General features: G+C 36.0%; 1 pseudogene; it reads right to left on the bottom strand.

The window, feature by feature from the left end:
- Window positions 1-224: 224 nt before the first annotated feature.
- Window positions 225-20,816, bottom strand: LOC105036008 (uncharacterized; annotated as a pseudogene).
- Window positions 20,817-21,408: the final 592 nt, after the last annotated feature.

Raw genomic sequence — 21,408 nt, 5'->3', positions numbered from 1 at the left:
ACATAAAAATCATGCACATCAGTCTCTTATTTTGTGGTTTCAAGTAATATTCTTATATATTACATGGTAAATACCGATTTCATAAATACACAAGTAACAATGTTTATCGATGTGAGTCGCACATCTTTTATACTTAAGACAATATAGGCATCATTATGAATTTAATTTATGTCAAAGAATCTCTTTTGTTGCAAATTTACTTCACTTTTTTGTATCTCCTATCCTCAGCGCAGAACGTGCAACTCGATCTCATTATTTTCCTCAAGAGAGAACAAACACAGCTTGCAGTCTACAGAGAGGAGTGATGAAGTCTTGTATTTGTCTTCTCCACCAACTACAGGCATCAACACACCACACTTTACCGTATTCTCGTAGTCAGGACGGTATGTTCTTCCCAGAACTTTTTCCACTTGAGGGGAGAGCCCAATGAATCTGAACTGCACCTTGAAATGTGCAAAGGAATCATTTGATGGTATCTGATAGTTGTGTATCTCATCATCTTCCTTGGTAATTGGAACTAAATTGAGCATGGCCTCTGCAATCCCCTCAACCATGACCATGATGCTGTCTCTGGTTCCAGCCCTCTCCAGAGCTCCTTATCTTGTGACTTCCAATCGGAGAGGTGTCCTTCCGAGGACTAGCAAAGGCTTTCCATCATAAGAGAACTTTAGGTGATCAACATTGGTGTCCCATTTCTTCACACGAGCTGCCTCAACGGTGAAGTTGTGAGAACCGTACATGAACCCAAGAGCTTGAATCCAAGTGAAGTCACGGGTCCATCCGGAAGACCGGGGCCAATGAAGCAGGCATTTGTCTGATGGTTGGTCCAAGACTAGGCTGAAGTGTTCATCCTTTCTCCCATGAAAATAAAACACAGCATCACCACCACCAATGAAGCGAGGGTCATGACATCCAGACCCATGGTGATGTCAAGGTTTATCATGACCTGTGATATGATAGCATTCTTGCAATTAATTAATTGCAGCGTTCACACCATTGGAAATGCAGTGTTCCATCATTTAGAATTCAAATTCTAAGATATATGAATATATACATTTTGAGAATATTGAGATACAGTTTCAAACCCGGGAAGGGTGTCCTGCGATGTCGGGACGGTGAGTTTGGTCGGGACGGTGTGCCCACCATCATCACAGCATCCTTACCGATGTTCCCTGGGACATTGTTCCTCGCAAGTGTCAAGACAAGGCGCTACATGTCATTCTATGAGAAAATTAGGACACCACGGTCCCATAAGATTTAATATATCATTAATATTGTAAAAAATTAAGAAACTAGAGGCAGAGTAAGATGGTGTTTCCACGCCACTGGAGATCTCTTTTACTTCTTGGAGGAATTTCTGTTGAAGAAGCCAAGCTTACCTTTGCACACAGCTTCACATTTGGGGGGGTAGATGTCGAGGAGACAAGCTTTGGCCTTCGGGTGTTTTGGTTGTGTATGGGCACTCCTTTGGACATATGATAACCTTATGATGGCATGGGCTCCATTGTGACAGCCACAAACAACAGCACATTACCATCCATTTGCTCTCTGTGGACTGCTTTAACTCAGGGCAGGCCACTACAAAGTCGTAGAAATAACTCAGCTGGTGGTTAGAAGGCTTGCTATTCTTGACATATTTATAAGGCTCAAATAATGTGGGTTTTCAAGAGTTTGGCTTGTTAGCCTAGTTTGACATTAAATTTCTTGCTACAGTTATATTAGGCAGAATTCTAATTTAACATGAAGGTCATGGATTCAACTGGTCGAACCCAGTTGGTTTTTTCTTTGTTATCAGTAGATTTTGGAACTTGGCCACAGAAAGAAGAGGACTTGGATGTTTAGCTTGGTTATTTCTCAGTCCCCACAAATGCAGACACAATGGTTCAATCTAGTAGAATTTCTTCTAAGAGTTGCACTCCTTTCAGTATTCCATTGCTTGTTTATTTTGAATCTTTAGCAGAAATTCAATAGCAAAGAAAGGCTTTGCCCAATTGGGGTTAGTTGCCACTCAGCTCTGATAGCTCCTCCGGCGAGAGCCCAACCGGATGTCCCAGCAGATGGTGGCCGCCCTCCAAGGTAGTTGGACTTGCAAGGAAAGCTCATGCATCAGAGCATGTCCAGCAGCGGCCCCTCTGATGGCTAAGTTAGTTGGAGCCTAAGGAATGGATGAAGGAGGAAGAATGGCAAGAGGGAGCAAAGGAAGAGCTTTGGGTTCGGTGTCGGACTTGCCTCTCTCTGCCCTTACCTTAGGGCCCCTTTTTTACCTCTTTAAATAGAGGTGGAGTTATTGGTTGCCATGATGGAGTCGCGTAGACCGTCTGGGACCTGCTAGGCCATGATCTGACGAGCCATTGGTGGTGCCTAAGCCAATGGCACCATTATCTAACAAATCATTATTTTAGCCACTACCCCATGTTCGGGGTTGTTAGTCATGAGCTCTTGTGGCTAGCTGTGTCTGCAAGTGAAGTTGGCTAGTCATGGGTGTTAATTGCAGGATGCGTCCAAATTGAAAAAGCTGCTAGCCTCTCAGTTTAGCTTGCTTATCTCAGGATCTCCTTTGTACCTCTTTTATATGAAGGTTGAGCCCATAAGCTATTAGCCGAAATCTGTAGGTTTATTAGGCCTAATTCTCTAAGCCGTTGGATCATGTTCTCGCCATTTAATAGGAGAGAAACTCTACCAACTAATAAGATTGTTAGTCATGGATGTCTGTCACGGGCTTTACGCATATGAGTAGTGGAGTTGGTAGCCCTGACCAAGTCACCTTGGGTGCACCCTAAAGAAAGGGGTCTATCTGGTCGGTGGGTCACCTCCACAACTCTTGCCTCCCACTTTCGAGTTTAAAATGATCTTTTGGCTTCGAAAGAAGAAAGTAGTCGATCCGACAGCTGGCTGTTGATTTGGTTCCCTCTTGGAAGCATCTGTTTTATTACACTCAGAGGAAAGAAATCTTGGAGGTTGACAATATGTCGTTTCATGATCCGCACCATCATTATTAGAGAATGGAGCTCGAGGAGTCACCGAACAATTCCTTTGAGGGAAGAGATCTGGAGATTACTTCTAAATTTGTCGGGACTCACCATGTGTCTGATGCTGGTAGGCTTTGAGATGTGCTTTGTAGATTACCTCATACAGCTTGATCTGGGAAGGGTGTGATGAAGAGCCACGAAATTCGACGCCTCCAATGTTGGCTAGGTGGCAAGTTCTGGTGATTCGATAGTCGAATATGCACCGTCAGTGGTCCATACAAATAGACCACTCGTCTAGTCAGATTTTCTGCCATCTAATCACCAATTACTCTCTTGTCATTATAGCTATTGAGGGAAGACTTCTTCCTCTTGTTGTCCTCGATCAGGAGCTTCAAATGTCGAGACTCGAATGAGGAACACCGAGTAGGCCAAAGAGGCAGCTAAGGACCAGCTAAGGTTCATCGAGGCTACGAGGAAGCTGCCATCGAGGCTAGATCCAAATGCATCAAGGAGTACAAAGATTCGATGGATTTTAAGAATCAAGTCCTCGAGGCATCCTCAGTCGCTTTCATTCATGACTTCCAAGACTGCAAGGCATGCTTGCAATGGATAGTCCCCAAGTTGGACTTGAGATACCTTCATCCCAAGTACAGTGATGAAGAAGTCGGGACATTCTCTTTGAATAAAGACTAGTTTTTTTTTTTTGTAGTTGCTCTTGATGCCTTCCAATTTTTGGCAATTTTTTTTAAAAATGTTGTGTTTTACTTTCCAAATCAATTTTATTGTTTCTTCGTGTTGTCTATGTTGATTGGCTCTCATTGTGGTCAAGGGCTCGGATGGTTTGGATAGGTCAGTCTCCATGCCCGAGCCAAGGTCTTCCTTGACTCTCCTTGAAGTGCTTATTTTGGCAATATATGGTGGGCAAATTTTTCAAAACTGTAGACTTGCTCGGATGCTAGGTGCTGGATGTTGTCGATCGAGCACAATATTACCTTCCATGGATCAAAGAAAGTAATCAGCCTAGGGGGTCACATGGTGGAGAATCATACAATCTGGAGGGCTAGTGGGATGTGGCCTTTAATGCTAGTACCATTTGATAAGGATGGTATGTTACGAAGGACAATCGAAGCTCTTTTTTATAAGGGTCATGGTCTCTGAGGCCCTGCAGGTGGCGACACTTGTTACATGATTAGTGGGACATTTAAATGCATCCGGACCTATTCCTCCTATAAATAGAGGTTCTGTCACTCAAGACTAATCTTGGCTTAATCATCTTTCACAATGTCATGGTGGCACCGCCTCATCAGGTGTCAAGTTATCATCAGTGCATTCCTCTATCTAGGGGAGTCTTTTTTTTCTCCAATCAATCGCAGAGTATTTTGAGAGAATGCACTAGTAAGCATCCTACTTTGGCATGAGAGGTGTTAAAAAATTCTGCCATTCCGACTATGGAGCCGCAACAGTGGTCACTTGGGGGCTTCTAATGCATTGTCTTCTGCAGAAAGATCCTGGACCTTTCTAGAGGTGCATCTTTTGCCTCACCCACTGTAGCATTCCGACCCTTCTTGAAGGAATATCTTAGAGATGGACGGATCTCCTGATGGAAAACCAGTCATGCCATCCCTAATATCCTTTAGTGGAGGCTGGTGATCATCAGAAGAGGGCTTCTCCTTGTGTACATCATCGAGAACGGCATCGAATGATTTTCGATTCTTCATCTGAGGATGTCGGTTGAGCTTGCAGAAGCTGATCGAGCCAAAACCTTGTATTTTGCTTTCTCTATTATAGAGATCCTTGCTCAAATAAGATTGATTTATGATTGGCTCATGATGTTGTCGTTAGGACACCATGATTATCAAATTAATTTTGACTTTTAAAAATTAAAAATACATAGAAAGTAGTGAGTCGAGTTGAATCCACAGAGAAGATAGTATTTTAATTTGAAATTTTTAATTTTATAAAAATAAAATAAAATTTTGAAAAAAATAATTTAAGTCAAAAAATAAAAATTAAAAGTATAAAAAATAAATCGGATACAAAGATCTAGTATTTAGGTCCTAACTTCTACTTGCAATAAACATAAATAATAAAAATTTAAAAAGTATAAAATAAATTGATACTAAGATCTACTAACTAGATCTTAGCATCTATTTGCAATAAAAATAAAAGATAAAAATTTAAAAGTATAATAAAATAAATTTTATATTAATTAAAAGTTGAAATTCAATTATAAAAATTTAAAAAATAAAATAAAATAAAATAAAACTATAATAATGATCAGAAGTTGATCGGTACAGCCTCATCGGAAAGATGGTTGATGACTCTCCTTCTTCTTTCATACTCCATGGAGCGAACTGACTTTTCTTCTTCTTCTCCTTGGATTCCTAAATCTCTTTATTATTTTTTTATTTTTTCTTTTTTTATTATTTTTTATTTTTTTTCTTATTCTCGGATCTCCTTATTTATAAAAAAAAATTTATCTTTTTCTGATAGCAAATGGAGTCCCAAAAGTCCTCAAAATCGTGTCAAACCTGTGTCTTAAATTTTTGACCATTGGATCTTATTTGGATGCATGAGATCAGCCCAAAAATCACCGCCTATCTCTTTCTCTCGATCGGGATCAATGCTGGCCATTAGATCAATCATTGGATTGATTCTGGATCGTTGGATCACAGTCCTGATCTCCTATTCACAGTCGAAAGAATGCTGATCATCGGAACGGGCTTCAAATTGGTTTTGAACCATTGGATGGTGCAAAGAATTCACTTCTATTTTAGTTCTCAGCTGACAACCAACCATAACCATCCGATCACCCTTAAGAACATTGCCAGTCGTTAGATTGCACAAAGAAGTGGGTCACCGCCTGCCCATGGACCGCATTGTGGACCACGTGAATTTCTGTGGACCACGCCCCTTATTCTGTGGATCGAGTGATCAATCCACCATGCATCGAAGGCTATTTAAAATAATTTTTTAGGTATTTTTGCTTGATTTTACTCGAATTTTGTGCCCGAAAAATTAAAAAAAATGAATTAAATTACTCATTAATTTTTTAATTATTTTGATGCTTAAATTACTCAATTAGCTTAATATCTATTTTTCATAAATATGCTCTAATTTTATATTTTTAAAATTATTTATTTTTATAAAAAAATTTAATTTATTTATAAAATTAATTTTTTAGAAGATGTTAGCACCATTAATTATCAAAAATATCTAAAATAAATATAAAAATATATGACTTATCACATCCCTCCAACTTGAACTTTGCTCGTCCTCGAGTAAAGAAAAAATCTAGAGTTAAGTATCGTTTAACTTAGAGTTTCAAATTTTATCAGACGATTTTAAAAAGAGCCACTGATATTTAGTAGAACGTGAGTGAGGTATGTTATTAGGATATTAATACAAATCAATGTAGGAGTTAAGCTAAAAACACTAAATTTTTTTTAAATTTTTTCTAAATTACCCCTACCTTTATCTCCAAATCATTAACCTTCATATGGGCAAGTATATTATTACTTCCGTCCTTCATTTATTAATTTTTTTTAACATTGTACTGCTATTGAGTATTTTAACCCCTTAAACTTTCTATTTGACCTATATAGCGTGTTTTCAGCCAATAACTTTCGAACCAGATGGCTTTAGAGCATTAAGTATAGAATATCCCTCAGACTTACTTGCTCAAATCGAACAGGCTATAAGTTAAAACTAACTTTACAATAAAATTTCTTTATCCTTCATACCTTTTGATGTAAAACTCAATGCTTGCTTAGCAAAGAGGCCCGGTTACTCAGCATGAAGTACTTGAAAACTTTTTGCTCTCTCTCTTTTTTTTTATGAAGAAATGTATAGTTACCCTACACAAGCCCATAAGAACTAAACTCTTCCTTGATGCTGGTAGAAAAAATTAGAAATGCTCAAGGAGAATTATTTAAATTCTAAACTTAACTTTTTATTAGATTTTTTTAATACTTGATCCCTTGATATCTCACAAACTCTCTGGTCTATGCATCATTTTTTTAAAAAAAATACTTAGTTTAACTCGATTCTCAAGTGTAATCAGATACTTAAATGCTAAATACTAACTTACTTGAGGACTTTAAAAATTTAAAAATTTTTATTATTCTCTCCCTCAATTTAATTGACATTGTCCTCAATGGAGTAGGAAAAATAAATGGTGCATACAAAGAGAAAGAAAAAAGAAAGATGTCATCTGATCCAGAAGTCTTTTTAAAATTGATTCTCCTCTCAACTTAGCCAATATTATTTTCAAATCTCTACAAGTTGCTAAATAGAGATTTAGGGATCTACTTCACCAGAGGATTAGGCCTTAAATCTCTCTATTTTTTTTATTTTTTTATTTTTATATTATTTTTCTCTTATTCTCGGATCCTTTATTTATTGGTGAATTTTTAATCTTTTTCTGATAGCAAATAGAGTCTCAAAAGTCCTCAAAATCGTGTCAAACTCATGTCTTAAATTTTTGGCCGTTGGATCATGTTTGGACTCACGAGATCAGCCCAAAAATCACCACCTATCTCCTTCTCTCGATTGGGATCAATGCTGGCTGTTAGATCAATCACCGGATCAATTCTGGACCGTTGGATCGCACCCCTGATCTCCTATTCATAGTCGAAAAGAATGCTGACTGTCGGATCAGGCTTCAGATTGGTTTTGGACCATTGGATGGCACAAAAAATTCACTTCTATTTTAGTTCTCAGCCGACAACCAACCACAACCATCCGATCACCCTTAAGAATCATTACCAGTCATTAGATCGCACAAAGAAGTGGGTCACCATCGAAGCATATGGGAACGTGCATCCTGGACTTCTCTCTTTCTTCCTTCATACTCCATGGAGCAAACCAGCTTCTCTCTTTCTTCTCCTTGGATCCCTAAACCTCTCTAATTTTTTTTTTTTTTTTACTATTTTTTTCTTATTTTTTTCTTTTATTCTCATAAATTTTTATTTATAGATAATTTTTCATCTTTTTCTGGTAGCAAACGGAGTCCCAAAAGCCTTCAAAATCATATCAAATCTATGTCTTAAATTTCTGACCATTGGATCTTGTTTGGACACACGAGATCAGCCCAAAAATCATGGCCTATCTCTTTCTCTCGATCAAGATCAATGCTGGCCATTAGATCAATCATCGAATCGATTCTGGACCATTAGATCATGCCCCTGATCTCCTATTCACAGTCGGGAAGAATGCTGACTGTCAGATCGGGCTTCAAATTAGTTTTGGACCATTGGATGGTGCAAAGAATTCACTTCAATTTTACTTCTCAGCTAGTAACCAACCACAACCATCCGATCACTCTTAAGAATCATTGCCAGCCATTGGATCGTGCAAAGAAGTGGGCCACCATCGAAGCATATGGGAAAGCGTGTCCTGGACCGTCCGATCGCGTGTTTGGCATGATCTTAGCTGTCCGATCATGCAAAAGCCATCCGCCCGCCCATGGACCGCATCATGGACCATGTGAATTTCTACGGACCGCACCCCTGATTTTGTGGACTGAGCAACCGGTCCATCATGCACTAAAGGCTATTTAAAATAATTTTTTGGATATTTTTACTTGATTTTGCTCGAATTTAATACTGAAAAATTAAAAAAAATATGAATTAAATTGCTCATTAATTCTTTAATTATTTTAGTACTTAAATTGCTCAATTAGCTTGACATCTATTTTTTATAAATATACTCTAATTTCATACAAAGTTATTTATTTTTATAAAAAAATTTAATTTATTTATGAAATTAGATTTTTTAGAAAATGTTCGCACTATTAATTACTAAAAATACCTAAAATAAATGTAAAAATATACGACTTATCAATTTATAACAAACTTTCTTTGAAATGTGTACGAACCTTTTGAATAAATTATCCTTTCATAAATTTTCTTCATGTGTCTTCTAGAGTTCCTTCTTTTTCGAGGTGGGATCCTAAGAGGGTTAGTCTGGTTGTTGCTGGCTTCTATTGGCAGTGCAGGGTCTCCGGAGTGTTAGTCCCTATCAACCTCAATCAGCCATGTGGGGTCCCCAAAGAGTTAGCCCATGTCGGCCTCAATTGGCTGTGTGGGGTTTCCAAAAGATTGGTCCTTATCAGTCTTAGTAGGCCATGTGGGATCCATGGAGGATTAGCCCCTTTATCTTCATCGTCATGGCCTCCACTTTGATGCGCCCATGTGTAGGGAGCGTCAGGTGTCCTGGCGGGGTCATCAGAGGATTAGACCCTTCGCCTTCATTGTCGTGTTCTCTGCTTCGATCCTCTCATGGGTGTGGAGTGCCAGGTGGCCTAAAAGCATCTTCGAAGGGTTTGCCCCTTCATATTTATCATCATGGTTTCCGCTTCAACCCGGCCCTGGGTAAGGAGCAGCAGTTGGCCCGATGGGGTCCCGATAAATACTTAAATTAAGTCACTAGAGGTACTTAATTCTATTTAATTATTTTTTATTTATTAAGAATTTGATGCTCTCTAGTCTATTTTGCAAGTTTTAAAAGTTTGGGCTCATGCAATTCAAATAGGATTCAAATTGGCTCAGATTTGAGTAAACCAGGCAACCAACTTGAGAACTAATCAAATCCAAGTGTAAACATGACTTAAATATCAATGGCTATAAGTGATTTTAAAGATCCAAAGGTCAAAAAGCAATCTCTCCAATCAAAATCTAGGAAGTAATGCATCAAGGACCATCAAGAAGAGCACCACATCTAAAATCCTAAAAACGGGATGCAAGACCTAGTGCCGCACAAGCATTGTAAGCGTGGGATTTTTATTCACATAAAGAAAAAGGCACCTCAACTCTTCACGCTGCCGCAACTCCCTGTGAGTCTTCAAAGCCTTCCATTTACTCCTTTCACGTGTTTTCTCATGTGATCCAAGCTTCCATAAAATTCTAAAGTCCATGCGGCCCCCACTTTCGCTCCTTTTGTTTTCCCACGCATTCCAGGCCAAAACTCCACGCTAAAAGAAAGTCTTCAGATGCTTCTTTTCTCACGCCAAATCTCGTGCATCCCAATTCTTCATGGAATAAAAGCCTTAACGCCGTGACTTCCAGGCCTAACCTCCGTCCATGATATTTTGCCTTAACCCCTCATGAAAGAAAAACCTTTCCATGCGCTCTCCTTCTCTCACACAAACTCTTCGTCTCCCTCTCCTCCTCTATATAAACTAATGCCGCCCCCTCTAGGATGATATCCATCTGGCCCTAGGCCTCACATACGCTCCCTTGTGGGGATCATCTCCTCCCTTTCTCTCCCCCTCTTCCTTTCCTTCTTCCACATCTCTATGCCCCTCTTCCATTTTCAAACCCTAGCTGGCTTTAAGTTCTTTTTCTTCCGGAATCCGGGGAAACCTTCAAAAGACTTTGCAAGTAGGAGAGAAAGGATCATGCGCGGCTAAAGATCTTCATTTTCAGAGAGCAGATGAGGTTTTTAGTATTTATATTTTGTAAATTTTTTTTATATAATTAAAACTTAATTATAATATTTTTTTTTCATGAATAAATTTTTTTTCATTGCTTCAAGTATTGTGCTTCTTGTTTAGACTATAATTTAGATTTTTGAATAGCCTATGACTATGTAAAAATGAGTCGTGATCTAAAGATACGATTCATACTCAGCGAGATAGGTTATGCTCGAAATCTGATTATAGATTATTTTATTTTTATGATTTGAGACTTTAAATAGCCTATAGCTATGTAGGGACGGATCAAGGTACTACAATCCATACCCAGTGAGATAGGTTATGCTTGGGGATCAATCATAATTTTAATAATTATATATTGAAAAATACTTTATATTATACTAAAAACTGAATCGAAACTTAACACGTCTTAATCTCTTGCTTACTAGTTTTAATTTAATTTGAATTCTTATTTCTTTTCAACTATAATCACACTCTTTCTTATTTTTAGTATTTACAATCTAATTAAAATTCTTAAAAATTCTAATTAAAAGTGAACATAATCTCATTGATCCCTATGGGTTTGATCCTGACTCATCCTATCTATATAATTTCAGTTAGATTTTATTTTTGACCGCCCACAACAGTGATCAGGTCTTCAGAGGATTAGCTCCTGTCATGCCTCCGATCCGAGATTGTGAATCGAGGGTCATGGCAACCACCGCATACTCATAGAAAACTCTCTCTATAAGCATGCAAGGCATCTTATCATGTTATCCTAAAACAACAACGGAATAATTAGTCAATAATTTAAATCCAAAAATATAACGATCTAAATTTCTTCTTTAATACCTTAATAAATTTAACAATGATTCATAGGCTTTTCATCAAATTCAATAAAAGTATGGAGATTCTGCTTCTAATCACTCTTCCATTCATATCTTGTATCATCTTAATTCCTCAACATCTGTAAAAATAGTAAAATAGGAGGTAATGAGCTAGACAGCCCAGTAAGCAATAATCACTTTCAACAGATTTCATCAGGCATTAAAGTAAATAATCATTTATAGAAAATAAGCATATAGAGTTCATCAATTTGAAATCAATTTCGATTATGCAATATAGTTCATGCCAAATTTATTTCTTTTTCAAAATTTGAGTTTCTTTCGAGATTTTAATTTTTTTCATTCTTAAATTCTTTTTGTCAACCATGAGCTATGACCATATTTTTTCTATGGCAGAGTCATAACACCGCGTATCTTCTTACGGTGAGCTGCGAATCATCTAGCAGCAAAGTCCATCGGAACCGCTGGTCTCTTTGGCGGTTTGTCGCTGGACTTGCTGGCGACATAAACCCATAGGATAAATCAATTGCCAATATATACACCCTCATTGACGGGGTCCTTTACATAGTCAGGTTGTCAATTCATGTTGTTCTTATATCAGAATTCTTCATGAATCATGTTTCATATTCTAATTTCAATAAGAAAACATATAATCATGTAGTATCAAAATCAATCAATATAATGCATCATAAAATCAATATGTTCAATTATGCTTCATCATAACATTTCGAATAAGATATTTTCATAATAAAATATCATTCATCCAATTCATGCATCGTTTCACAAATCATGTCAGAAAAATATATTATAATTTATCGATAAATCTAGAAAAAATGAAACATTACTTACCTCGAACGCATTCCAATAAATTCACATAATTCTATAAATTTTCTTTCAAAATTTTTTTGTTCATAAACCATATCACAATATCCAATTATCAGGTATCAATAATACCTATACGAGATCAAATTCAATAATCAGAAAGAATACGAATATCATATTTCAATGGTTTAAATTGGGTCCGATCATTTAATTTCATCTAATCAAAATCTAATTAGGACATAAACGATCTAAAGTTTGACTATCAGATCAAATTGGATTCGAAGTGATAGGATCAAGGTTTCTTCATTGGTTTTATAAAATCAAGTAGAGAGAGAAAATTAGAGGAGAGAGAATTCATGAGGTACAATTCAAATTGATCAAGTGACACAATCCAACATTACGATTAGTCCAATATCTCGATTGGTAAAATCAACATGATCAAATCAAGTCATGGCTAGATCAGGATCACGGATGATCAAATCTAAAGATTCATGGTCTGATCAAGGTGCTGGCATACTATCTGACAACCACGGATTAGGATGCTTTCACTAGAATCATTCAAACTCATCAAAATAAATTTTTTTTTCTTGATAAATTCTAAAAAAATAAACTTCTAGAGAGATACAATTCTAGAGAGAGAAATTTATGAAGATGAATCTGTACTAATTAGATGACACAGTTCAACAAATTTGATTGATCTGATCAAGATAAATTAATCAATTCATGCTGAAATTACCACATGGATAATTCAATAGAATCATGGGTGATAAAATCTAAAGATATTTGATCTGATCAAGATGGGTGCCAATACGCTGCCCGACAATCATGGATCAGGATTCTTCATCAGATCAAAAATATTAAAAAAAATTTTTATTGATAAATCGATCAAGAGAGAGAAATAATTTTAGAGAGAGAAAATTTTAGAGAGAGAAAATTCATCTTGGACTCTTCAGACGATATGATTCAACAAATTCGATCGATCAGATCAAATCATGCTAAAATTATCATGTAGATAATTCAATAAAATCATAGAAAATAGAATCTTAAAAATATCTAATCTGATCAAAGTGGGTGTCGGTGTACCGTCCGATAATCATAGATCAAAAATCATCACTAGGATCATTTAAATTCATCATCATTCTTCTCAAAATTCTAAAAAATTTTAGGAGAGAAAAATAATCTAGAGAGAGAAAGTAGAGAGAGAAAGAGAAATTCTAGAGAGAAAAAGAGAGAGAAAAAGAGGGAGAGAGAGAAGAGAGAGTCTATTTATTATTTTTCTATTTTTCTTCTTCTTTTTTTTCTTTTTATTTTTCTTTTTCTTTTCTTTTTTTTTTCTTTTTTTTCTTTTCCTTCCTTTTTCTTTTTCTTTTTCTTTTCCTTCCTTCTTCTTCCCGCGACTTCCTTTGGGCCGAAACCGAGGACCCCTCGATTAGTCGACCGACCGACAGCCGATCGGCATGAGACTGGCCAGCGACAAAAGGACGACGACGGACAACTCGGAGGGACCCAAACTGGTGGCCGACGGCGACCACCGATGCCTGAAAAATTGAAGAAAAGAGAGTAAAAACAGAGGTTTCTTCCGCAACAAAATCCGATGACTTCGGTCGCCGGCGATCGTGCACACGGGCACGGGAAGGAAGGAGAAGAAGAGAGGGAGCGAAATCGGGCTTACCTCGAGCTCCGGTGACTGCTGTGGCGAGGAATCATGGCGAGCACGGTGACGGGCTATTGCGAGTGATTTCCGACGATCCTCGCCGTTTGGCTCCGGATTTCTTCCTGAGAAAAGGGAGAAGGGGTCTCCCTTTTAAATGGAGTCAGAGGGGAGCCTCTTTCCGACTCCAGTTGGGAGCCGATGAAAGGAGGAAGAAGACTCCCTTCGGGAGTCTTCTGCTCTGTTTCTTCTTTCTATTTTTTTTTTTTATCGTTTGGGCTGGGGTTTGTTACATGGGCTGGGCCATGACATTCTTTCCCTCTAAAAAAAATTTCGTCCTCAAAATTTTTCTTGCTTGAGTCTTCATAGTTTCTTACTTGAATCTCATCCACAAATATTTTAATATTCTAATTCTTGATATAAATTCATTCTTAAATCATTTCATAAGAAAAAAGTTGTTACATCAAATATCGATCTGAAATGGAACCATTCATTTTCTTATTTATCAAGACCAACATCTCAAAGATTTTCAATATTTCAAGATTTTGAAATTATGATCTCATTTTCTATAAAAATAATGTTCAATATCTTATGACTCAAATTAAAATCAAATCCATCTCTTTTAGATAGAAGAAAATCAATGTCTCTATTCTTACATAAGAACTTTATTCATCATCATCATTTTTTTTTCAAAATATTAACTGCTCTTAATTAATCAACCCATCATAAAATAGGAAAGTATACTTATATGAATCATACAATGACATCCCAATCAATCAAAATTCAAAAATATTTTTTCTTATTCATACTTTCAAAAGTTGAAGATTTATCATTTCAATCTAATTCTCAAACTTTTGATATTTTAATTCTCGATGTAACTTCATCATTAAATCATTTCATAAAGAAAAGATCAATATCACCAGTGTTGATTAGAATCAAAACCACTATTTCTAGTCATCAAAATTTTCTTACTCAAACCCTCAAACTCTTAAATATTCTAATTCTTGAAGCAAATTTTATCATTAAGTCATTCCATAAGAAAAATCAATAACCCAAAAGTTGATCTAAATCAAAACTATTTTTTTTTTATAATCAAAATCAATATCTCTATTCTAAGTAAGTATATCAATTTTTTTTATCTAAACATTAACTACTCTTAATTAATCGATTCATTATCAAATTAAATTATAAATAACTCTAATCCATCTTTTATAGAATAATCATCAATATCAATAGATAACCTCAATCTTTTCCATTCAGTCAGAAAAATAATAATGATCAAAAGAGTTCAAACTTCAAATTTTATTATACTCTGGAGATAAATATTTGAGTATAATAATCTAAGATCAAAATCATTATTTGATAAACAATCTCAAATTCTTCCTAATAAATAGAGAATTATAAAATTTAATTCTAGGATAGAAAAAATTTATCTCTAAATATTCTAAATCTAAAATAAAAAATCAAGGGTCCACTCATCCTAGAATTAAGATGCTAAATATTTTTTTTTAGCATAGTAGGTGGAAGCACTACTTTTAAAAATCACATTAAGAATATCCATTTTTTTTTAAATATTATTCTTTTCAATATCAATAATTTTTTTTGTATCAAACCATATTATCTATCATGATTCTTTGACTCAAAGAATCAACATTCCTGACTTACTCAAAGCAATCTAGATCACCAGGCTTCCGCTGTGCACTCTGTTCTAACAATCAAAATTTCTTAGGTTCACCAAAAAAAAATGATCAAATTATTTTTTTATCTTATCAATAAAAAAAATTAAAATTTAAAATTTTAATTAAAGCCAAAGATTAAATTCTGATTCTCATTCATACTTTTACTGGTATACAATAATCTTGATTAACTCTTGAGTTCAATATCACATTTAAAACCATCATATAGATTTACTATAATCAATATGAATCAAATCTTAATTTTCATATCGATTCAATTAGATAAATTTCAAATCAAAATCCTTATAAGTCAAATCAATGAGAAAATCCTTCGATGGTCCATTAAGTTAGGACATAATCAGAACATATAAGAATTTCAAATCATTATCTCTTCTAAAATTTTTATCATCAGGATCTTCAATATCTATCAAGTATCCTTTCATAACAATCATACAAGCCTCAAAAAATCAAATCTCCATTCAATAGTAGATTCAATTAGGGGCCTCATTAACAAAAGCAAAAGAACTCCATATCAATTCCTAAATCCAAAATTGTAAATTATAAATTCACATGGGTCCAATAATCTCTAATAAATATAAGTCGGATCTTTTATCTTAATCTAAGAATAGCAGTCTTTCATTAACAACCTCAACAACAATATCAAAAATTTTTCTTTTGATCAACTTAGATACGAAATCTTTAAATTAAAATTTTATACACATCATATAGTCTCCAAGAGACACAATAAGATCTATTATTTAGATCCAAGGATGATGATTAAAGATTTCAGTACAATGAATATCCTACAATCTCATAATCCATTTCATCAATAAGAAATAGGCTTCTTTGCAATATCTTCAAATATGCATTCATCCTAATATGCCATTTTATATATGATCCACATACCAAGCTCAATTCGATAAATATTCTAATCAAGCATCATAAAAGACTTTCTTAGTCCATCCTAGAATAATATTTTATCATCAAATCTTTATCTTGTCAATAATAATCAACTTTTCAACTAGAAGTAATATCATAGTATTATTCTCACATCGAATTTGAACTTACGATTCACTTGAATAACCAATGATCAAATTAATAACCACAATGCACAATAAAATTTTATGTCAATCTTTTTGTGATTACTTTCGATCAAAATCTAACTAATCATATCATGATCTATAGATCATCCATCATATTTCAAACTCTATATGTCATATTCTCTTGTGATCCTTTTCATACATAATTTCAATATTTAATCAAAAATTATAAAGATTTCTCCCACTATAATATCAAAGATCTACACCATAATGTCTCTAGTGTCTATCCACTGACACTCATTTTATACACATCTTAGTTCATCCACTAATGCTCTAATACCACCTTAATTTTCATGCCTCCGATCTGAGATTGTGAATCGAGGGTCATGGCAACCGTCGCATACTCATAGAAAACTCTCCCTATAAGCATGCAAGGCATCTTATCATGCTATTCTAAAACAACAGTAGAATAATTAGTCAATAATTTAAATCTAAAAATATAACGATCTAAATTTTTTTTTAATATCTTAATAAATTTAACAATGATTCATAGGCTTTTCATCAAATTCAATAAAAATATGAAGATTCTACTTCTGATCACTCTTCCATTCATATCTTGTATCATCTTAATTCCTCAACATCTATAAAAACAGTAAAATAGGAGGTAATGAGCTAGACAGTCCAGTAAGCAATGATCACTTTCAACAGATTCTATCAGGCATTAAAGTAAATAATTATTTATAGAAAATAAGTATATAGAGTTCATCAATTTGAAATCAATTTCGATTATGCAATATAGTTCATGCCAAATTTATTTCTTTTTCAAAATTCGAATTTCTTTCGAGATTTCAATTTCTTTCATTCTTAAATTTTTTTCATCAACCATGAGCTATGACCATATTTTTTCTATGACAGGATCATAACACCGCGTATCATCTTATGGTGAGCTGCAAATTATCTGACAGCAAAGTCCTTCCGAACCGCTGGTCTCTCTGACGGTTTGTCGCTGGTCTTGCTGACGACATAAACCCTCAGAACAAATCAATTGCTAACGTATATGCCCCCATTGGCAGGATCTTTTACGTAGTCAGGTTGTCAATTCATATTGTTCTTATATCAGAATTCTTCATAAATCATGTTTCATGTTTTAATTTCAATAAGAAAATATATAATCATGTAGTATCAAAATCAATCAATATAATGTATCATAAAATCAATATGTTCAATCATGCTTCATCATAACATTTCGAATAAAATATTTTCATAATAAAATATCATTCATCCAATTCATGCATCGTTTCACAAATCATATCAAAAAAATATATTATAATTTATCGATAAATCTAGAAAAAGTGAAACATTACGTACCTTGAATGCATTCCAATAAATCCACATAATTCTATAAATTTTTTTTCAAAATTCTTCAATTCATAAACCATATCACAATATTCGATTATCAGGTGTCAATGATACCTATACGAGATCAAATTCAATAATCATAAAGAATATGAATATCATATTTCAATGGTTTAGATTGGGTCCGATCATCTAATTTCATCTAATCAAAATCTAATTAGGACATAAACGATCCAAAGTTTGACTATCAGATCAAATCAGATTCGAAGTGATAGGATCGAGATTTCTTCATTGATTTCATAAAATCAAGTAGAGAGAGAAAATCAGAGGAGAGAGAATTTATGAGGTATAATTCGAATTGATCAGGTGACACAATCCAACATTACGATTAGTCCAATATCTCGATTGGTGAAATCAACATGATCAAATCAAGTCATGGCTAGATCAAAATTATGGATGATCAAATCTAAGGATTCATGGTCTGATCAAGGTGCTGGCATACTACCTGACAACCACGGATCAGGATGCTTTCACTAGAATCATTCAAACTCATCAAAATAAAATTTTTTTCTTGATAAATTCTAAAAAAATAAACTTCTAGAGAGACAATTCTAGAGAGAGAAATTTATGAAGATGAATTTATACTAATTAGACGATACGGTTCAATAAATTCGATTGATCTGATCAAGATAAATTAATCAATTCATGCTGAAATTATCATATAGATAATTCAATAGAATCATGGGTGATAAAATCTAAAGATATTTGATCTAATCAAGATGGGTGCCAGTACGCTGCCCGACAATCATGGATCAAGATTCTTCATCAGATCAAAAATATTAAAAGAAATTTCACATTGATAAATCGATCAAGAGAGAAACAATTTTAAAGAAAAAAAATTCTAAAGAGAGAAAATTCATCTTGAACTCCTCAGACGATATGATTCAACAAATTCGATCGATCAGATCAAATCATGCTAAAATTATCATATAAATAATTCAATAAAATCATAGAAAATAGAATCTTAAAAATATCTAATCTGATCAAAGTGGGTGTCGGTGTACCGTTTGACGATCATAGATCAAAAATTTATCACTAGGATCATTTAAATTCATCATCATTCTTCTCAAAATTTTAAAAAATCTTAGGAGAGAGAAATAATCTAGAGAGAGAAAGTAGAGAGAGAAAGAAAAATTTTAGAGAGAGAAGAAGAGGGAGAGAGAGAGGAGAGAGTCTATTTAATATTTTTCTATTTTTCTTCTTCTTTTTTTTCTTTTCTTTTTCTTTTTCTTTTTCTTTTCTTTTTCTTTTCCTTCCTTCTTTTTCTTTTTCTTTTTCTTTTTCTTCCTTCTTCTTCCCGCGGCTTCCTTTGGGCCGAAATAGGAGACCTCACAATCTCCTCGATTAGTCGACCGACCGACGACCGATCGACACGAGACTGGCCGATAACAAAAGGATGACGACGGACGGCTCGAAGGAACCCAAACTGGTGGCTGACGGCGACCACCGGTGCTCAAAAAATCGAAGAAAAGAGTAAAAATAGAGGTTTCTTCTGCAACAAAATCCGATAACTCCGGTAGCCGGCGATCGTGCACACAGGCACGGGAAGGAAGGAGGCGAAGAGAGGGAGTGAAATCGGACTTACCTCGAGCTCCGGTGACCGCTGTGGTGAGGAATCGAGGCGAGCACGGTGACGGACTCTTGCGAGTGATTTCTGGCGATCCTCGCCGTTTGGCTCTGATTTTCTTCATGAGAAAAAGGGAGAAGGGGTCTCCCCTTTAAATAGAGTCGGAGGGGAGCCTCTTTCCGACTCCGGTTGGGAGCCGATGAAAGGAGGAAGAAGACTCCCTTCGAGAGTCTTCTCCTCTGTTTCTTCTTTCCATTTTTTTTTTGTCATTTGGGCTGGGGTTTGTTACATGGGCCGGGCCATGACAGCTCCTTCATTTTCATCATCATAGTCTACATTTCGACCTGCCCATAAGTAGGGAGCACTAAAGGCCTGATGGGGGCTCCAATAGGTTATCCCCTTTTATCTTCATCATCATGGCCTTTGCTTCGATCCGTCCATGGGTAGGGAGCATCAGGTGGCTTGGCGGAGTCTCCAGAGGGTTAGCCCCTTCATCTTCATCATTGTGGCCTCTGCTTCTATCCACCCATGGGTAGGGAGTGTCAAGTGGCCTGGTGGGATTTCTAGTGGGTTAGCCCCTTTCCTCTTCATCATCATGGCCTCCACTTCAACCTGCCCTTAGGCAGGGAGATCTAGATGGCCTGGTGGGATTAGGTGTCAACTCGAGTATCCTCAAATTTTTTAAACTTGTGGGACCTCCAAATTCTAGGAAGCCCTGAAGAATCTCTTCGCACTTTTTTAGACATCGACCCACCTTCAGTCCCCAAGCCTTTGGAGATTCGAGACTTCGACATGGGGTGTAGCAAGAGGACCCAATTTCCTCAGCTTGCTCTAGGTCTGGTTCCTCATTGGGTCATCATGAGCCATAGGAGCTTTTTCAGGTTGCATCAAAGATGTTATCATTGGGATCGAACCTCATTCATTCTTGCCTCGGCTCTGCCCATGCTTTCCTAAGATTGCTGGGCCATTTTATTCTTCACAGAATATCATAAAGCAAGATGTCAGTTAGAATTTTATCATGAATTAAAATTCTATTTACAGTGTGCCTTACTATTGCCAATAGCATGATGACAGCACCATAGCAAGGAATGTACTTCCGTGGGAAATTATTGTTAGAAACAAAAACAATGCCCCCTAAACATCATTTCTTTTTCTTCCTATATTTGGTCTTCTAGCCCCCATGCCACTGGCAAAGATGGAGATGGTATTGATGACGCCGACCATTGGCTGATTGCTATTGCTTTCCTCATCGGGTGCTTGGTTCGATGGCTCTCGAACATACTTACCAAAATGATCTCCTTGAATCAAGGCCTCGATCTCATCTTTGAGTTGGCAGCATTCTTTGGTGTCATGATCGTGGTCATGATAGAAATGACAGTACTTCTTCTTGCTTCTCTTGTTTGGAGTGGCCTTCATTGGCTTAGGTCAACTAGATATCTCTGATCCTCGATCTCCATCAGGATCTGGGATCAAGTGTTGGACAGAGGGATGTAGATGTAAAACCACTAGTATGGGCTTCTCAATCTATAGCTCTTTGTTGGTTGAGAAAATTTTTTTTCGGCTCGGGCCATATGAGGATCTTTTCGACCCCTTTTCTTGTTGGAGGTCTTCTTTGCTTCTATCTGCTTGCACATTACCTAGGCTTCCTCAATCTGAGCATACTTTTAAGCCCTTCGAGCAGGTCAGCATAGTCTCTTAGAAAAGTCTTATCGATGGAGAAGATGAGGCACTTATTCCATAGCCCTCGCTCGATATTGCCACTAACTCATCAAGGTTGCACACCTCAAAAGTGATGGCATTGAAGCATGTGACATAATCATGTAGTGACTCATCCTCCTCTTATTGGAGAGAGAAGAGGTTGTTGAAATTTCTCAATGGAGCTCGACTGCTGCCAAAGTGGGCAATGAATAGTCTACCAAGCTACTTGAATAAATGGATGGATCCAGATTAGAGTCCTAAATACCATGCCCATGCTGACTTTCTAAGGATGGTTGGGAAGGTGAGGTAA

The sequence above is a fragment of the Elaeis guineensis genome, chromosome 5 (genome assembly GCF_000442705.2).
Source record: "Elaeis guineensis isolate ETL-2024a chromosome 5, EG11, whole genome shotgun sequence".
Classification (NCBI taxonomy): Eukaryota; Viridiplantae; Streptophyta; class Magnoliopsida; order Arecales; family Arecaceae; genus Elaeis; species Elaeis guineensis.
The sequence above is the reverse complement of the archived record's forward strand: the minus strand, read 5'-3'. Positions and strand labels throughout refer to the sequence as shown.